Below are 20,091 nucleotides of genomic sequence, written 5' to 3'. Positions count from 1 at the left end.
AAATTCTCAAATGTAGATGTATGTCCATATATATATAGGTTTATATTCGCGCCATTTATCCATATAACTAGTCTTAGTAGCCACTAACACCAAATTTCATTTCCAACAACTTATGAGATAAGAACTCAGTTTTAGTTACAAATTGAACCTCCCATACTTTGTGGATGATATTTATTTTGTGAAAGCTGTAAGATAGGAAGGGAATTATACAATTATGTATTTAAGAATTAAGCAACCTAAAGTTCCAGTAGTAATCTTCAAAAACTGATTCATATAAATTATACACCCAAAATATCAGAATTTGAATAGTTTAAAATAGGATTCAGATAATTAACAAGTTCAATTCATAAAAAAAAAAAAAAAAACAATCTACCACCACCATGAAGGCGGCGGCAGCAACAGTGGCTCGATCACAACCGCCAGCCGCCTTTTCAACAACCTCCAAACATCGACGAAGAAGAAAAGAAAAGAAGAAAAGAAAAAAAAAATAATACCTTCAGGTTGTTTGTCGGCGAGAGAGAGCGGCGAGGGATGGCTGACGGTGGAAGAGCGAGTGAGAGCTCTTCACAGAGTGACGGGTTGAGGGCGAGAAATTTCGAGAGAGTGAAATTGGAAGATTGAAAACAAATTAAGTCTAAGAAGGATGCCTCAACAGGGAAAAATAAGTAAGGAGTGAGAAATGTCGGTTAAGGATTTCAAATTCCTAGCTATACCATTTAAGTTTTGGTGTTCGGGTTTTCCCTTAGTCATCTTGACTTTGTCGATCTGTTTGTTTTTTTTTTTAAAGACTAATTAGATTAATTAAAACATTATGCAAAATATGATATTAATAATATTTCAGAATACCAATACTTTGAAAATTTAATTTATAGAAAAAAAATATTGGGGTATTACATAAACCTTGCAAAACAACAAAGGAATAAACACATAATATAAGAATTCAATCATTTACCGTAGTTAGTAGTTCTAAAAATGACATATACCTTCCCGTAATTCAATCAAAAACAAATGCAAGCCTAAAACTCTACACACTAGTTATATTATATCTCATATTATCATATTCAAAAAGAAAATGGAGTTAAATGACTCGAGAAATAGGAATTGGACGCGAAAAGGCAAAAATAAGCCTAAAATCACATTTATGTTCCTGATATACAAGCAAAAACAAAAGCAAGCCTAAGAATCTACACAATAGATACATTATACCTCATATAATCATGTTCAAAATGAAATTGGGGTTAAATGACGCGATAAGTACAATTTGGAAGTGAAAAGGCAAAACTAGGCCTAAAATGACCTTTTCGTTCCCATTATTCAACCTACAACAATTGCAAGCCTAAAAATCCACACAATAGTTACATTATGCCTCATATTATCATGTTTAAAATGAATTTGGGGTTAAATGACTCGATAAATACGATTTGGAAGCGTACAAGGCAAAAATAGGCCTAAACTAACATATAATACTAATAAGCTACATACCTTTTGAAGATCATCGACGTTAGTGCAACGGTTGACGATATCAAACATGTACCTCAGCATGTAATAGCCATATGCAAGTCCACGGTGGTTGTCGACGCAAAGAATCAAAATGGTAGACTGTTTATTTATATATAATAGTTACATTATGCCTCATATTATCATGTACCTTTTGAAGATGTACTAATTGTTTATATATCGAGATAATCTTTCAGTTCGGCTTTATTTTGTAAGCAATTATCATCTCGTATTATGTTTGGACATAACCAACCAAACATTTACTCAACACTAGATGTTGCAATCAATTCATTATATAATAACCTGAGAAATCACATTGATTAAAAGAAAACTTATTATGGAAGTTGAATTGAAAACTACTTAAGGCATATGTATATGTATATTTAATTTATATATGTATGTATTACCTCATGAATGTTTGTATGATGGAAACAATCAACTCTACCCCACATAAGAATTCTTTAAAAACATCCTTAGAAATGAATGTCGATGACTCCTCAAAGCAGTGAAATTGTTGCTCCCCCAAAGGAACTTCAATTGTACTATCATCTGGTAAATCGCTAGCGCACTCATGTAATCAATAACATGGAATACTAAGGCCTCGCACCACCTGTGGATCGATAATAAGTGGATTCTTTGTCATAGAAACCTTTTCCTTCACCATATTGCGTTCACCTTCATCACGTCGGCCTTCCTCAGGTGAACATGCCTTCTTTCCCTTCCTGTCATGTAAGTCGGCCTTCCCGGCAACCTAATAATTAGTTAAAAGTAAAGATATTACTGACAATCATAAGAACTATAAAAGAAAACACGCATATATATATATATATATATATATATATATATATATATATATATATATATATATATATATATATATGTATGTATGTATGTATGTATGTATGTATGTATGTATGTATATATATATGTATGTATGTATGTATGTATATATGTATGTATGTATGTATGTATGTATGTATGTTAATCATTGTACCTCATCTAAAAACCGCACGAATGCACGTGGCCATAGAACATAACTGCCAAGGGCATCATTCAATGACTGTAGACCAACTTCTGGCTTCGGTAGCGGAAGAGGTAATTCTTCGAAACCAGACACAATCCCATTAAGGCTGACCACATAGTGATTATCATCCACTAACCGGTTATGCAATTGTACTCGGTCACTAGGGGGTTGTGCATGGCCATAAGCTACGAGAATGAAACTATCATAACCATCTCCTCGAGCTAATAGTTCACATGGTGTCTCTTCCTTAAAAAAAAACTCTATTTATAGTTAGTCCATGAAACAACATATATAGTAAGAATTTCATGCATTTAAGAACAATAGTTGTTTAACAAAGCAAAGGGATTAAGTGATTACCTTCAACTCGGGTACTACAGGATCAGGCTGGCTAGGTGTAATAACACTACCCTTCTTGAATGCAGCAAAAGTCGGTAAACCTATTTTCTCCAAAATGGCGTTGAAATTCTGTGTAATCTCCTCTCTGAGCTCCTCCCAAATTGCAGCTTTCATAGCCTCTACATCTAATGACGCTGCCGAATTCACACTACTTGCATCGATCTTGTCGTTGTAGTGTATTGATCACCATATATCTTTCTCAAACCGAGGCGGACACCTCCTAAGCCCTTCACACGTCCACAGTGCTCCTTTCCTAATGTTTTGTGCAATGCGTCAATGTGTCCTTTAGGAGTGAACTCACCAGTTGCCTCTTTTTCCGTGAAGACAATCTATATCAGGATAAGAGAGAAATGATTATGAGTGCACAAGTTATATTATATATACCTTATATAACCATAGAATTTGTACTTACAATGGCGTTGGCTATCTGTTGTGTTTCGGGATCAAGCAAGACTCTTTTTCCCTTTGCATCAACCCCATGCATTGAACACCACCAATCGAGGAATCTATCTGGTTGTCGAGGCTGTGCAACTGTCGTTGTTGAGCTAATCCCCGTTGCCGTTGTCGACCCTATTGTGAGGTAATGGCTGAACATCCACTTCTCTCTCGCCTCACTGTACGAATGAGCACCCAAATGATGATAATACTTCCTAGCTTTTGCACTCGCGCTAGTTTTCTCACGAGTTGCCTAAAACACACAATTATAAACAAAGGTTAGGTATGGCGTTATACAATAATACTGGATATAAGTATTAATTCTTAATAAAATATTCTGACAATACCTTCTGGGGTTGTTTTTTTGGCAACAAATGCTTCCCACTCTTCAGGTTTGATTGACCTCCATATATGAAATGGTAATTTGGAGGGTGCAGATGATGTTTCCGGTGAAGCCTCAGAACCGGCTTGTGTTTCTCCGCCGTAGATGTTCTTCTTCTTTGTACCTACTACTTTTCTCCGCATAGTTATCCACCCATACACTAACTTAGCCTTGAAATTTCTGAATCTCTGGGCAATCGCAGATGGAAATACATTCTTCTTGGCTTCATCATCTTCGATATTGAATTGATTCTATAAAAAACGCAATTCACAAATTAGTAAATATTACACATATATTTAACTAAATAATTAGACATCCAAGGATGGGTTAGGTTGGAGTGATAAGGACCTTCGGCTGCATGCATACATTTAAACATGTCACTATCTTAACTTGCACGCATCTCTTTGTGATTTGAATATCTGAATTTATTGCATGTGTATGTAATTAAATAATGATTAATACATTATAATTATTGGTTGCGTTTAATTATTAGAGGTCTTCTTCAATGAGATGGATCGTACTTGGATGTATGGTAACCGTTTGAGTTTGTGAATGGGCTCTCGAAGTTCTATAAATCTGCATTACAATATCAAGCATCCTCTGGAGCAGTCAACTTTTATTGTCCTTGTATCGATTGTGGAAATATGAGCAAGGTTAGTAGTATACATTTGCTTAGAGAGCATGTCTTTCGTCGTGGTTTTAGGCCTCAATATCATGTATAGGTTTGGCATGGTGAGGAGGGGAAGTATATAGGAAGCTCTAGAGTAATGAGCGATATGTATGTGAAGAAAAGATGGGTTTAGGGATCGTTGATGACGTCGGGGATGAGAATTGGGATGATGAGTATGGGAATGATGATAGGGATCGGGTAAACGAGATGATAAATGAGGTTAAAGATGAGTCGTGTAAATGACATCGTATTTTTGAATCTGCCTGAGGCTGCTAAAATGTCGTTGTATCCAAGTTGTACAAATTACACCAAACTTTCCATCGTGATAGCACTCTTCAACATTAAGTAAAAAGTTCGTTGGACAAACTCTAATTTCACATCTTTCTTGGATGTTTTAGCTGATAAGCTCCCTGATGGAAATGAACTACCAAAGTCATACTACTATGCTAAGAAACTCATGTGTCCTTTCAGTTTAGAGTACGAGCGGATACATATTTGTCCTAAATGAGTGTGTGCTTTATCTTAATGAGTACCACTAGTACAAAAAATGCAATTTGCATCGGATGTGAGGCGCCTATTTGTGTCGGACTATGATGCGACGCCAAAGCCCTCGACGCAAATGACTCAGAAACGATCTGCATCGTATGCAGAAACGACGCAGATTAGTTAGCTATTTGCATCGCACGTTGTATACGGTGCGACGCAGATGGCTACCCAGCCCAACAACACCAAGCTCAAAGGGTAATGTGCGTCGCACATCGCCTAGGGTGCGACGCAGATGAGTGATTTGCGTCGCACCTTGGGCTACGTGCGACGCAAATTGCAATTTTTTTAAAAAGAAAAAAAAAATTAATTTAAAAAACTTGAAATGGTACAACAACAGAGATACAACAACTCAAAAATTGAAAGAGGAGCGTCAAGAATACGGTTGTGCTTCATCGAACAAAGAAATTAAGAACGAAAAACAAAATCAAGAAGCGAACACATGTAGAAACGAAATCAGAAATTAAACGCAATAACAAAAAACGAGATGTAACAGAAACGAAATTAAACGAGATAACATACAATCTTGCGTCGATTAAGAAACGAAAAAAATTCTAACAAATATCAAAAATAAAAAATTCAAATCTAATATACAACAAAAAAACGAAATTAAAAAACTAAACCTAAAAAAAAACCAGATCAAACAAACAGAAATTTCACTAAATATATTTAAAAAAAATTACAAATCTCGAAATGGAACGAACAAATTTCGCCAAAAACCAGATCTCGTTCTTCTCAAATCTCGTTCTTCAATCTCGTTCTTCAAATTTCTTTCTTCAAATCGCTAAAAACCAGATCTAACAAAAAGAAATCTCGTTCTTCAAATTTTAAAACTATACATAAATATGACAAAACAAAGAAATTCAGAATAAAATTTGAACTAAAAAATACCTGAGTTTAAAAAATAACGAATCTGATGTCGTTAGTGGTGTTTGCAGGCGGTGTTCGACGTGGTGTTCGATGGAGATTTGGCTTTTGCAACGAAGAGACAGAGACGGAGGCGCTACTGCTACAACGAATTCGACGAACCTAAAAGACGTGCGAACGAAATAAGGTTTCTGATAGACGTGCGATGGAGATTTCGTTAGTTCAGCACTCGAATTCGACGAAATGGACTGATAGACGCGGTGTTTGAGAAGAGAGAGAGAGAGAGAGAAAGAGGCGCTGAGAATTGAGAGGGAGGGAGAGGGGCTGAGAATTGAGAGGGCGTGTGACTAAGTGAGGCTAGGGTTTCTGAAGTGGGCCTTGTGAAATAAAATGGGAGTGGCCTTAATATGCGTCGCACATTAGAGAGGTGTGTTGCAAATTGGGTATTTTACAACGCACCTAAAAGACGTGCGACGCACATAGTTTGATTTTCTTTTTAATATAGAGACAATTTGCGTCGCATGAGTCAGGGTATCCGACGCACATTTGGCTTTTGCAACGCATGTAAAGCAGGTGCGACGCAAATGGGCCATGTTGTGCGTCGCACTCCTCCCACATGCGATGCAAATCCCAACTGTCCGTCGTTTCCGTGTCTGTGCGACGCAAATCAGGGGACGCAAATCATTATTTTTCTAGTAGTGTACGAGCATTTACATGAGTGTCCACATTGTGGATTGTCGAGTTACAAGCGTGAAGGAGTTAGGGGTAGTGAAGGACCACCAGCAAAGGTGTTGTGGTATCTACCCATAATACCTAGATTTAATTGCTTGTTCTCAATTAAAGGAGATGCGAAGAATTTGAGGTGGCATGCATATCGTAGGAAGAAAGACAATATGCTGAAGCATCCGGCTGATTCCCCTTAGTGGAAAAATATCAACATGGGGCAAAAGGCATTTGGTAATGAGGATAGGAATCTGAGGCTTGGATTATGTACGGATGGCATGAACCCTTTTGGTAATCTTTGTTCTTAGCATAGTACATGGCCAGTTGTTTTAGTGGTTTATAACTTGTCTCCTTGGTTATGCATGAAACGCAAGTACATCATATTGTTGCTTCTTATATCGGGGCCGAAACAACCTGGAAATGACATAGATGTATACTTTCAACCGCTTGTTGAATATTTACAGAAGATGTGGAACGAAGGAGTGTTAGGATTTGATGCATATGCTAATGATATGTTCGCTCTGCGTGCCATGCTTTTGTGTACTATGAACGAATGCTTTTGTGTACTATGAAAGATTGTCCAGCTTATGGGAACTTATCTAGGTATAAGACTAGAGGAAAACAACTGTGCCCAATTTATGTAGATGACATAAAGTCTACACACCTTAAGGGCTGCAAACATATCTATATGCGCACACGAAGGCTCCTCAGAGGCGACCATCCTTATCGGTTTAAGAAGAATGCATTCGATGGGACAGTTGAAGAGGAAGTTGCTCATAGCTCATTAATTGGTACTGAAGTTTATAATCAGGTTAAGGGCATTGAAACAATCTCTGTAAACCTGCGAGTGAGGTTGAGGGGCCTACAAGATTATGGAAACATGAGTCGATTTTTTAGAAACTCCCATATTAGAAAGATCTACAGGTCAAACATTGTTTCTATTCTTGCGACACTTATGAATATTCCGAGAAAGATAAAAGATGTTAAGGCGTTACGATTTTAATTAGAAAAACATGGGCTTCAACCAGAGTTGTGGACACAGAAAAGGGACGGAAGGATCGAAAAAGATGTTAAGGCGTTACGATTTTTCACGAGTCGTTGTATGGAATTAAGGTTCCAACTAGCTACTCGTCGAATATGAAGCGATTTGTTACCTTAAATGGTGAATTGAAGTTATCGAGTATGAAATCTCACAATTGTCATGTCATGATGCAAGTATTCTTACTAATTGCAATTCGTGGGATAGTATGTGAGGCAAAGTCCTAGTTCCGTCGACCCTCTATTCCTTGCAGGCTAGAGTAGTTGAAACTCCATGCAAATTTGAGATGTCCCCCCCCCCCCGCCAGTATTCTTTGACATTATGGTCCATCTCATTGTTCATTTAGTTCGAGAAATTAAGTTGGGTCGTTCAGTATTTTTGCGGTGGTGCTATCCTTTTGAGCGATATATGGGTACTTTGAAGGATAAAGTTACACTCGTAGAATAATTGCTTATTGTTGCGGTGATATTGCTGCGGTTTTACCCATATACAGAAAAATATCACGTAAAAAGAAAAATATAAAATAACCATATTGCTGCGGTTTCGGCCGAAACCGCAGCAATATAGTTTCAACGAATTTTTTTTGAAATTTTCCCACTAAACATATTGCTGCGGTTTCTGGCAAAAACCGCGGCAATATATTAAAAAAAATAAAAAAAAATATATTATTTAAATATATTGCCGTGGTTTTAAAAAAAAACCGCAGCAATATATTTTTAAAAAGTATTTAAAGATCTAGGGTTATTAGCCCCTCTCTCTAACCCTCAATTCTCACGCCTCACCCTCAATTCTGTCTCGCGCCTCACATCTCTCCTCTCTTTCCTCTTTCTCCTCTCTCCTGAACTGCTCGCCTCTCTCCTTCTCCTCAACTACTCGCCTCTCTCCTTCTCCTCAACTGCTCGCCTCTCTCCGGCGCCTTGTTCGTCTCTCATCCTCGTCTGCTCGCCTCTCTCCGACGCCTTGATCGTCTCCCAGCCTCGTCTGCTCGCCTCTCTCCGACGCCTTGTTCGTCTCTCATGTTCTCACCCTCAACTCCGACGCCTTTTTCGTCTCTCATCCTCGCCTACTCGTCTCACATGGTGGCCAAATCTTGTCTACGAGATTTGCTCGTTCATTCGTCGGTTCAGTCGTCCGCCAGACGCGTGTTCCTCATTCGTCGGCCGTTCGCACCGACTCCGGCGCCTTGTTCCTCATTCGTTTGTAAATTTTTCGTTCAACAAATGGTTCGTAAATTTTCGTTTTTTAATGTAATTTTTGTTTCAACAGTTTTGTTTTTTTCATTTTTTTATCTTTTTTTTTCCATTTTTTTTAGATCAGTTTGTAAATTCATTGTTCTAGGTTAGCAAATTTTTTTCTGTTTTTTTGTTTCAGCATTTCAGATCTCCATTTTTTTTTTGGCGAATGTAGATTTGATTTTTTTAGGTTAGTGTTATAGATGCAGTAGATTTATCAGTCAATTTTTTTTAGGTTAGTGTTCTATATAATATGTTTGTTTTTTTTTTTGGATGAAGGCAGATTTGATCTCGTTTGTGTTTTAGTTAAGTGTTTTTTTACACTCTAACTTCGTACATGAATATCGAAAAAAAAAAAAAATATTGAACTGTGGCACATATTGCTGCGGTTTTTACCATAAACTGCAGCAATAGGCTCTAAATTTTTGTAATTAAAAAAATACATATTAATTACCTATTGCTGCCCACTTAATTGCTACGCGGCCAAAACTGTCGTAATATGTCACTTAATGACCGCAGCAATAAGCATTTATTCTACTAGTGTTAGAAATCATGCACAACTAGAAGGTAGTATAATTCAAGGGATTGTGGGTGAAGAAGTCAGTAATTTTGTGGCTGAGTATTTTGCTAGTGTTAATCTTGTTGGACTTCCGACATCTCGACACGAGGGAAGACTTGAGGACAATGGTACAATTGGTTCTAAATTGATCTCACCTTCTGTAGAGAAGCGCACACAAGCTCACTAATATGTGTTGCATCATGTATCAGTTGTTCATCCTTATTTAGATGAATATTGAGGGAATTACGTGTTAGCAACCCTCGAAAAGGAATAAGGACATTGACGCAAATGCATAACAAGACGTTCATTGATTATTTTCATAAATGAGTAGTGAATGATTTGGATGAAAGTGTTTCTAAATTCCCACTGGTCACCCTGTATTATGGAACACTTGAAATGGTAAACTATTTTTTTTAGTTTCAAAAATAATCTGTTACTTAGAAATATTATACAAACGTGACATCAATTCTTGTTAAACCGTTACTTCGACCATTAAACCTATTTACTATCCTAACCCAAGTTAGCCCCAAACCACTACCTAACCCAGTAAATCCCCACCCACCATTACTCTTCCACCGGAAACACTATACTCTCGTCACTCTTTCCCTTTCGATGACTTTCTCTCGCTTGTAATCACTCTCTCCCTCCTCGTGACTTCTCTTCTCATATCTCTTTCTCTTTCATTGCTGCCTCCTAGATCTTCACCATCACCCTGTTCACTCCCCCTTCAAGTTATTGTTTATAATGATGTTCGTGGGGTCGGATATGTTGTTGCATATTTTCTTCTCTTTAATTCGATGGTGGAGCTGCCACCGTTGTTGCGCTACTCTTGTTGTGATCATGGCTTGTACGGTGTTGGTGCTAACCCCCTCTATCTCTCTTTCTCGAGTCTTCCTTCCTCATCTGCCTGCTTCGCTACGCCCCTGATTATCTCTTACTCTATCTTGTAGATATGGTGGTTTCGAGTAGTTTAATGGTGTTTTTGGTGGCTGGAGTGGGAATCTAATTGATGGATAGTGGTTTCAAGGCTAGGCTAGGATTTCGATGAGTCTTTGGTTTCGGGGGTAGGACAGTGGTGGTGGGTGGGATTCAGGTGGAGGGGTGGGAAAGAGGTGGTGGAGTGGGGTACATGTGAAGGGGTGGGACAATGGTGGTTGGGTGGGATGTTAGTGGGCTTGGTGATGGTTGGGGGTTGGGGGATGGGGTTAACCTAGGTTAGGTAAACCAATAACACTAACGGTTGAATTAATAATTTAACCATCATTAATGTCACGGTTGTATAATATTACTAAATATAGGGTTATTTTTTAAACTGAAAAAAATAGTTTACCATTACAAATCTCTATTATATAAGCCAAGGGAGGAGGTGTGGTGTCCCCAATTAAAATGACTTGAATACCTCTAATAACTTAAAACAACATTGTTTTATAATAAATTTAAAAATGATAATCAATGCAACTTGCCATATGGAATAACTCAAAAATGGAATATGCAATCACAATTAATAACTTGACTAGATTGAGACAATCATCGATTCACGAAATTAATTAGAATCTTAAATTAAAAAAAGTTAGTGATATATCATGACAACATAATATTTCGTATTTACAAAGTTCAAACAATATGGTTTATTAACATTTACAATCGTTAAAAACTATACTAAAGCCGCTGACAAATAATTATTAAATCTCGACCAAAAATTTTCTAACGGTTAAAAAGCAGTCACCTTTAGTTCAAAAAGATAATAACATCTACAAAAAAACCTCAATAATTTAAATCACTACCAAAATATTCACACATAATATTGTCGATGCACGCATCGCGTGCATATACAACTAGTATTCCAGAATACAGGGTTACCAGTGGGAATTTTCCAAAAAACAAAACTATAGTCCAAACTCCATTTTGTGTTTCCATAAGTAAAAAGTCCATAAACTGATAGATTTCAATTTCTGAAAAAAAAAGTGTTTGCCTTTTATTTTTCGGCTAGCACCACCGCTTATCGCCGCCTCCTACACCTGGTGTTCTTCCACCTTCCTTCTTATGCCCAATGGTGCCGACCACATAGCTTTCTCAAAGTCTCAGTACTATAATAATGGAAGGAGAAAAAAAAGAGGAAATATTGTGACAGAGGTAAGAGAAAATAAGAGATCTAGGAAAGAGTCCACACTGAAAAAAAAAGAGAGGAAAGAGAAAAATAAAGTGATTGTGACTGAGGAAAGAGAAAAAAACTTACATGAGCGAAGAGAGAGAAAATACACTTCTACAGGTTTAGCTGTAACTTTTTTATCGATTTTTTCCCTTAGTTCACTGTATTTTATTTTTTGTGATAGGAACCAGGGTCCAAATGTACCTACTATATCCCTCCCCTGAACTTCCCACAACCTCAAAATATTATAATAATCAGTATAAAAAAATAGATATTCAGATATCACTTGACCGTCAATTGGTGTATAAGCAAAAAAAATAATTTTTTTCTTAGTTTGTTATAGAAAAGGTTGAGCACTAACCATTCCAAATCAAATTATTACATTCACAATTATAAATATTTAATGATATTACTTCACATTATTTATTAAAACATTGTAGCTCATTGTATTGGAATATGATATATAAATATGTAATATATGATCTTTTTAAATTCGTTATTTAACGTTAACTATTAACAACAGATATGATAAAATTGTTGTTCTAGATAAAATAGACAATTTAGCCAAAAAGAAAACATGTGCTACACGCATGGTAATTGCACAGGGCATGACAATCAAGCGTTTGAAAGGTGGCTACTATGTGGCGCACAACACGCATACGCTAAGCGCGTAATGCCTGTGTGTGATGTAAGTGTGGCTTTTCTTCGCTGAAGTGGTTTTTTTAATCCTATTCGTTTTTTCCTATATATACTTATATTTTTTGAAACACTTTGCACATAATACACCTATTTATTTGTTGATTAATGCTAGGCTTATTTTCTTCAAAATAGTTTACAAATATCGTCCTTTATGAGTGGGTCAGTTACGAACTCTAATGCACCCAAACACAAATTAGCCGACGTTTTGTGGGTCAAAATGTTATGGCACGTGTCAGAAACACATCATAACGCCAACTCATTTTTTTGTTTTGCAAATTAAAAACTGTTTTTTAGAACATATTGAAGTTTAAACCCTATTCAATTTCACGCTACTAGTATCGCCAATGCTAATTCCTAAAAGAGAGTTCGACGAGTAACGTTGATGTCTGATGCTCGCCTTATCCTGCAAGTCTACAATTAATATTAAAACATAGCATTGTCATTTCACATCACTACATCAAAGCAAATTAACCACTATTATTCACTGCCAACCGTACTTTTACAGTTTTTATTCCTAATAGAAATTAGGGAACTTCTATTACTTTTCATGTTTGTTGTGTATTGGCTTTTTTTAGTGCTTGTTGTGTTACCATTATCATGTCACTCTTGCTTGTAAATTATTCAATGCTTTTGCTTTACAATTATTACTTTGTCTTTTGGAAGAATTGTCAAGAATAAGTTTACCTTTGGCATGTCTTTTTAAAATAAGTCATACTTTTGATTAATATGGAATAAGCAAAGCTTATGGGAAATTTTAGCTTTTAATATGTTTAACAGGTAAATAATTTGTAATATTAGGTAACCCTAGTTTAAATTTTAAAGTTTAATTTACTTCTAAATATTAATTAGAAAACATTCAAATATAAAAAATAATCTTCCCTCTCCTTCTATCCCTCTACTTCACCAATTCACCTGCCTTTACCCTCCCTGCCACCCCCCCCCCCGGTCCCCCTCCCCTTTCACCCTCCAAAGTCCAAACCACCACTTCCTCCCAGCCACCAACCCTCCCACCTATAAGAATTTCTCACCCAGTCACTCTTTTTCTCTTTCACTGGCACCCTTCCTTAATTCCTCTCTGTCTTCACTTCATACTATAAAAAAAATGGTTGACCCTTAGTGATTTGTGCTGAGACATATATGATTTTCCATCATCAAATCACCTTTTTCCTTCCCCAGCTTGATGAAGTCATTTACTCCATGATTAACTTAATAGTTAATAACTTGAATGGTCAATCAAGTGATGTACAAGCTAAGAAAAGAAAGGGGCATCCAATTATTAAGCATATGTACTAAGTAGGAATCATCAAGATGCTGAGATTGCTCGGATTTTTTCCCGAGCGGTTTACCTTTTAATTTGGCAAGAAACCCATATCACTTGAACCCTTTTTAATTTACTGCAGATAATAATTTGAATGGTTATATTTCTCCAAATTATAATAAGTTAAGAACCACATTGCTCGAACAAGAATCAGATCATCTTATCATCTAGATAAGCTTTTAGACCCCATAAAAGCTACATGGAGGTAGAAAGGGGTGACAATAGGGTATGATGGTTGGAGTGATCAGCAAGGAAGAACTTTGATTATTTTCATTGCTACTAGTGAGAGTGGTTATGTTTTCATTAAAAGAGTAAATTGCTTTTGTGAAGTCAAGGACAAGCACTTCATTGCATATCTCATGGAAAAAGTTATTGAAGAAGTTGGACTAATAAATGTTGTCCAGATAATAACACATAATGCTAGCAATTGCAAGGGTGTTGATGAACTTATTAAAGGCAAGTACGACCGCATGTGTTGTCCATACACTAAACCTTGGTTTAAAAATATTTGTGTTGTATGATTTATCTAATCGAATATATAACACTAGCCTTCTGTGCACGCGATGCGTGCGAGGATATTACATCCAAATGAATCATGATGGGTTGGCTTGGGTTATTTTTATTTTGAGCAATAAAACTTGTGCACTGCATGTCTGATTTAATTTAGGATTTTTTAAAAAAAAATCTTGCTTGTTAAACGGGAATAGTTGGTTCATGTACTTATTTTCCACTTAAATCGGTGAAGAGTAATTTTTCTCCTTTTCTAAATGTTCACACTTTGAGTTTCAATTATATTTGAAATGAAATTTAAAATTTTTCATACACAATCTGATTTTGCATGAAATGGTCATTTTAATTTTTCTCCTTTTCTAAATTTTAATAATGTGAGTTTCAATTATAATTGAAATGAAATTTAAGTTTTTCATACACAATATGATTTCGTATGAAATGGGCATTTTTAATTTTTCTCCTTTTCTAAATTTTAACACTTTGAGTTTCAATTATATTTGAAATGAAATTTTAAAATTTTCATACACAATTTGATTTTGCATGAAATGGTTTTCGTAATTAATGTAATTCTTTTTTTTCTGAAAATGGATTTTTGCCAAATTTGTTCGCCAAAAGGTTTGATATTGTTTTGTTTTTCAAAATTTATTTCTGAATGATATTTTGCAAAAGTTTTGGGCAAAAATTTTATATTGGAAGTTTTTAAAAACAGAACTAAATGTGTCATAAATGAATCAAATTTCATGCACATCTTATTTTCTGATTTTATATAAAAATGAATCAAATTTAAGTCTAATTATATAAAAGTCTTCTTCAACTAATGGCTATTATCTCCATTTTTTCAACTACATAACAGTCAACTAATGTGAAATAACTTTGAAGATTAAAAGACTTATGTACCTGTTTGAAAGTTCGCAAATTGTCGATGGACGAATGTGTGATATCACTGTCAAAATCTTATGTTTTTCTCAGATTTGTGTTTATAGGTAATTTTTGTGAGTATGTAATTGTGAATGGTTATTGAGAATCATGATTTGTAAGTGAATTTTGTGAATGTTTTTGTATGTATTGACGTCCGAGTATATTAGTTTTGCTTTGTAAGTTAATTTTTAGTTTTTGTAAAGTTTCCTGATCATTTGAATGATTTGCGTGATTTTTACAACGTGATTTTCTCAATTCTATGAGTGATTTGTAAAGTTTCCTCATATAAGTGATTTCTGAGTGATCGTTGAATATTAATTTTCGATGGCTTTGTTTGACCCCCGTGTTAGTATTGAGATTCTTTTTGTAATTTAGAAAGGAAAGGGGGGCAAAAAGGTCAGTTCAAAAGAGGACGGCGTCGCTCCCTCCTTCCCTTATCTAATAGAGATATGATGAATGACATTGGATTACTCAAGTTCATGATGATGTATTTCAGGTGAAAAACTTCATTATGAATCATTCTATGAGACTAGTGATGTTCAATATATTGATTTTGTTCTTTGAATTTGCTTGTAGTGACTGATAATACTCATTTTGCTTCAGTGGTTGTTATGCTGAAGAGGACTAAGCTTCTTAGGTGTTCCCTTGAAGCCATGGTGATAAGTAAAGAATGGGGAAGTTACAAACAGGATGATCAAGGCAATTCATTTTTTGTAAAAGGAAAGGTAATGAGTGATGGTGGGATAAAGTGGATTATATTCTTGCTGTCACTAAATCCATTTATGAGATGATAAGGGTTTGTGATACTAATAAGTCAGGTCTACATTTGGTATACGAGATGTGGGATTCTGTGATTAAAAAGGTGAAAATTGTGATCTATATATACTTTTGAAAGGGTTGATAGATGATGATGATGATGATGATGATGTTCGAGTTTTTTGAAGTGGTTCATCACATTCTTGTCGCTCATTGGACAAAAAGCAACACTCTTCTTAATTGCTTAGCTCACTCGTTAAATCCTAGGTATATTTTTTCTTATATATTTAGATCAGTTTACTCATTATTTCTTAATTTTACATGGATAATAATGATAGTTTCTAGCTTTCTTAGTCTTTTGAAGGTTTTATAGTGAGGCATAGCTTGAACAAAATCCAACCAGTGTACCTCCACATAGAGACATGGAAATATCTAAAGGAAGCTAAGGTTATGTTGTTTTAGAAGACTATTTCCAGACAACACTGATTTTTCTCAAGCTATAGATGAATATACCATGTTGTCATATAAGTCTGGAGTGTACAAGGGTGGAAAGAACTTAAACACTTGGGGTGCCATGAATCCTATGTCATGGTAGGTTAAGTTTGGTTCATCCACTCTTTTACTCTAAGCTTTGGCCTTCAAATATCTTGGACAACCTACTTCCTCTTCATGTTGTGAACGTAACTAGAGTATATATTATTTCATTCACTTGATTACTTAGAAGAAATAGGTTGACTCCAAAACAAGCTGAAATTTTGTTGAAGTTTCACACCAACATATGCCTTGTGTCAAGGAATACAGATGAATAGAAAGCTGGCAAGATAAAATTGCGGGATATAGGTGGTGATCAATTTGATATCACGGATGGTAGAACGATACGCCTTTCTAGAGTCTGCTGGCCTTTCTTTTGCTGAACCATATCTTGAATCTGTTTTTTTCCCTTAGTAGGTGGAGCTAATATATTTTCACTTAGTTATTATTATTTGGATTTATTTTAAGTTACAATTATTAATGTTAGTTTGTAACATGTTTAAATATTATATATCATACATTAGACTTGCTTGGTATATTCAATTTTGTTTTTATTCATAATATAAAGCATTAAAAACTTAGATAAAAATTTTACTTCCCTCATGTTTTCTCACTTTTAAAATTAGCGTTTTCTCATGTCTACATGTCTAGATTGTGAACCATAATGTTTTACAAATCGTGTCAATTTTTCATCACTCCATTTGAATTTATTTTTATATATATTTCTGATAGTGAATAAGTGGATTTAAAAGGAATTGGGAGTGAGAAAGTAATGGGACATTGTCTCCCTAAAATTAGCTTAGAAAGGCAAAAAAGTCAAAGGAGCAATCAGCAGATGTAAAACAAATAGTGAAATACTATGTACTTAATTAAAAGACAAGAAGCACAATGAGCTTACTTAACCAAGAAAGTTGCACTAATCATTATTATGATTATTCATAGCTATCGCAAAAGACATTCAAAACATCTATCAATTTTTTATTTGCCTTCACTATTTTTTTAGGGGTTGATTTGCCTTCACATGCCTAAGCGGCATTGGGAATAACATGAACTAATCATATCAAGTGTGCTTATTGAATTTTTTATTAGCAGCAATAAATGACACATTTAAATCCCTTAATGATGTTACACTGGTCACTATTATGGTCTACTAGACCTGGCATAGGCCGGGTCGGGCCTGTTCACAGGATCGGCTCGTGGGCATGGAGAAATGGGGGCCGGGCCAGGCCCGAGTCCGTGAGTGGCGGGCCGTGTCCGGTCGGGATTGAAATTTCCATATTTTGTCCACGATCCGGCCTAGACCCACAGGCATGCGGGCCGGGCTCGTGCCTCCCGCGGGCGTGACCCGTGTTTTATGTTATTTTTTTATATTTTTGACAATTTTAGGCCAAAAAACATAGGAAAGGAGCGCTCACCCCGCGGGCCGGCCCACGTGGGCTTGTGCGGGTGCGGGCCTAAAATAAAATTTCTTGACCATGCGAGGCCCGCAGCCCACGTAACGGACAACGGGTCGGGTAGGGTCGGACCAGGCCTCGAGTGGGCTTGTGTCGGGTCGGCCCATGCCGACTTCTATGGTCAACTCTAACGATTATGGACATTGATACATCTACCCCGTGGGTAATCTACCCACTACTAATAGAAGCATTAAAATATTATTAATCATGTGAATTGGATTCCACTATCATCATTTACCATTACTTTCTATTAATGGTGAATATATTACCCGGTGAGTAGGCGAATTATTTTCCAACTCTTATGAATCAATGAATCATGCACCCAACTAAAACGAAAGTGTCCAAATAAAGGGGAACATATTAAAATGATGAGGCGGCAGATAAGGAAAAAAAGAAAACGGAGACGGGAATGAGGAGCTGTGATAAAACGCTAGCAGCTAGCGTTTTATATTGTCTATAGGAGGACTAAACTGCAAAGGAAATTGTGGGAAGGAGTTTCCTTAAAGTTGGGTTTGAAAAAAAAAGAAAAAGCATGAAATGACAGAAACTCTGGCATAAAGTGACGGCTGAGGACAAAAAAAAAAAAACTAACGTGTGTATTTGTGTGAAAGAAACGGGAGGAGAGAGAATTATCAGTACTCTTGACTGAAAGAAAAAACGAAGAGAGAGAAAGCTTTTTTGAAGGAAAAAAAAATCGTCGGAGAAGACAAAGAAGAAACATGCGCCGATAATGTAAGTAAAATTTGTGATATATATATATAAATTATTTAAAAGTGGTATTATTATATATTTACTGGTGGAAAAATCTCAATTCTATATTTATATTGATTGTAAAAAATTCATGTAAAAATAGTGATTTTTTGTAATTTTAAAAAATTAAAATTGTATAATTAAGTGCGCAAATAATTGAATTTAAATTTATATTGAGAAAATAGAATTTGTAGTAATGCTGGTTAAAATAAAATTTGAAATGTTGATAAAATTTTTGAGAACTTGTGTTCGAAATTTTGTAATCTTCATTTTAGAATAAATTTCAATTTGTATGTGTCATTATAATTTCTGCTGGTACTAGATATTATAGAATCTGCTAGTAGATAGTATAGTTTGCATTCCAACTACGAGTCTGAATATAATTGTATGTATTTTGTTAGTGTAATCAAGGAGTTTGCAGAAATGTCGAAGAAGCAAAAGGTAAGAATTGTTGTAATTAGGAGTTATGAGTGCTTTTAATTTATAATGTGATTATTGTAAGTTTGTAACTGATATAGCTATTTAATAATTTCAAATGGAGGTGTCTGAATTCGATGATGTGCATGTAAGTGATGACAATGAAGAATCTAGTACCGAGGATCTTCATTCAGATGGGGAAAGAGAGGTACATTTGATGTTCTAATTGGCATATATATATATATATATATATATATATTTATATATAATATAATTATATATATATATATATATATATTATATAATATATATAATTTTGTTATTTTTTTGTAATAATGATATTATATAGAAATGGAAAATAGGTAGGGAAGAAATCTGGAAGAGCGTATAAAGAAATAGAAGCACGAGTGTATCGGGTAAGTAATGTTATTGAAGTTCTTATTATTGAAGTTTTGATTACACGGTGAATAAATGAAGTATATAATATGTAATGCATGTAACTTATAATAGGAGAATGATCTAAGCAAAGGTGGTTGCTTGAAGGCAGAAGGAAAAGTAATTGCTACACAACGTGCCAGGAATAATAAAAGAGTAATGTTATATGATGATTAGATTGTGTTTTGTTATATATTTAAAAAGTTGATTTTGATATGTTAAATGCTCATATATTGGTTATTTTCATGTAGGAGAGTAATATGAATTGTAGAGTAGAGACATTTGGGAAGGTTGTGAAGGGATTTGATGAGAGGAAGCGAAAGCTAGTGATGGAGATGGGCTTTGGAGGTCTTTTGTTTTTCGCTGGTAAAAGTTTGCCTAGGACCTTTTGTTATTGGCTGTGTACAAGGGTTGATGTTAAGAATAGGGTGTTGTTGATGCCCGATGGGCTTGAATTCCCTCTTAGTAAGACACAGGTTTATTGGGTTATGGGTATTCCGGCGGGGCCGAAGAGTGTACCATTCTACGGTGATGATGATGTGTGTTCTGATGAGGTAAAGAGGTTTTTTGATGTTTATGGGTATACTAGTCGTTCTGGTGTTAGGGGAATTAAAGCTAGTGTAATTAAACAAATTGTTGAAGGTGAAATATCTTCAGATGCTGAATTTAAGAAGGCTTTTTTGATGATGGCCTTAAATGATCTGATATGCCCTACGACATGTCAGAGATTGGCTGTGAGTATGTTGTATGCTGCATTTGTAGCAGAGAGAGCTCATGAGTATGATTG

The 20,091-nt window shown here is 35.5% G+C and overlaps 1 long non-coding RNA gene across 1 annotated transcript; it reads left to right on the top strand.

Annotated features, from left to right (window-relative positions):
- Nucleotides 1-19,232: 19,232 nt before the first annotated feature.
- Nucleotides 19,233-19,836, top strand: LOC130590719 (uncharacterized). Its single transcript, XR_008968565.1, has 3 exons — nucleotides 19,233-19,285; nucleotides 19,380-19,460; nucleotides 19,556-19,836. It is a non-coding gene; the product is annotated as an uncharacterized LOC130590719 (long non-coding RNA).
- Nucleotides 19,837-20,091: the final 255 nt, after the last annotated feature.

This window comes from Beta vulgaris, chromosome 3 (assembly GCF_026745355.1).
Source record: "Beta vulgaris subsp. vulgaris cultivar EL10 chromosome 3, EL10.2, whole genome shotgun sequence".
NCBI lineage: Eukaryota > Viridiplantae > Streptophyta > Magnoliopsida > Caryophyllales > Amaranthaceae > Beta > Beta vulgaris.
This window is presented reverse-complemented; position numbering and strand designations above follow the sequence as displayed.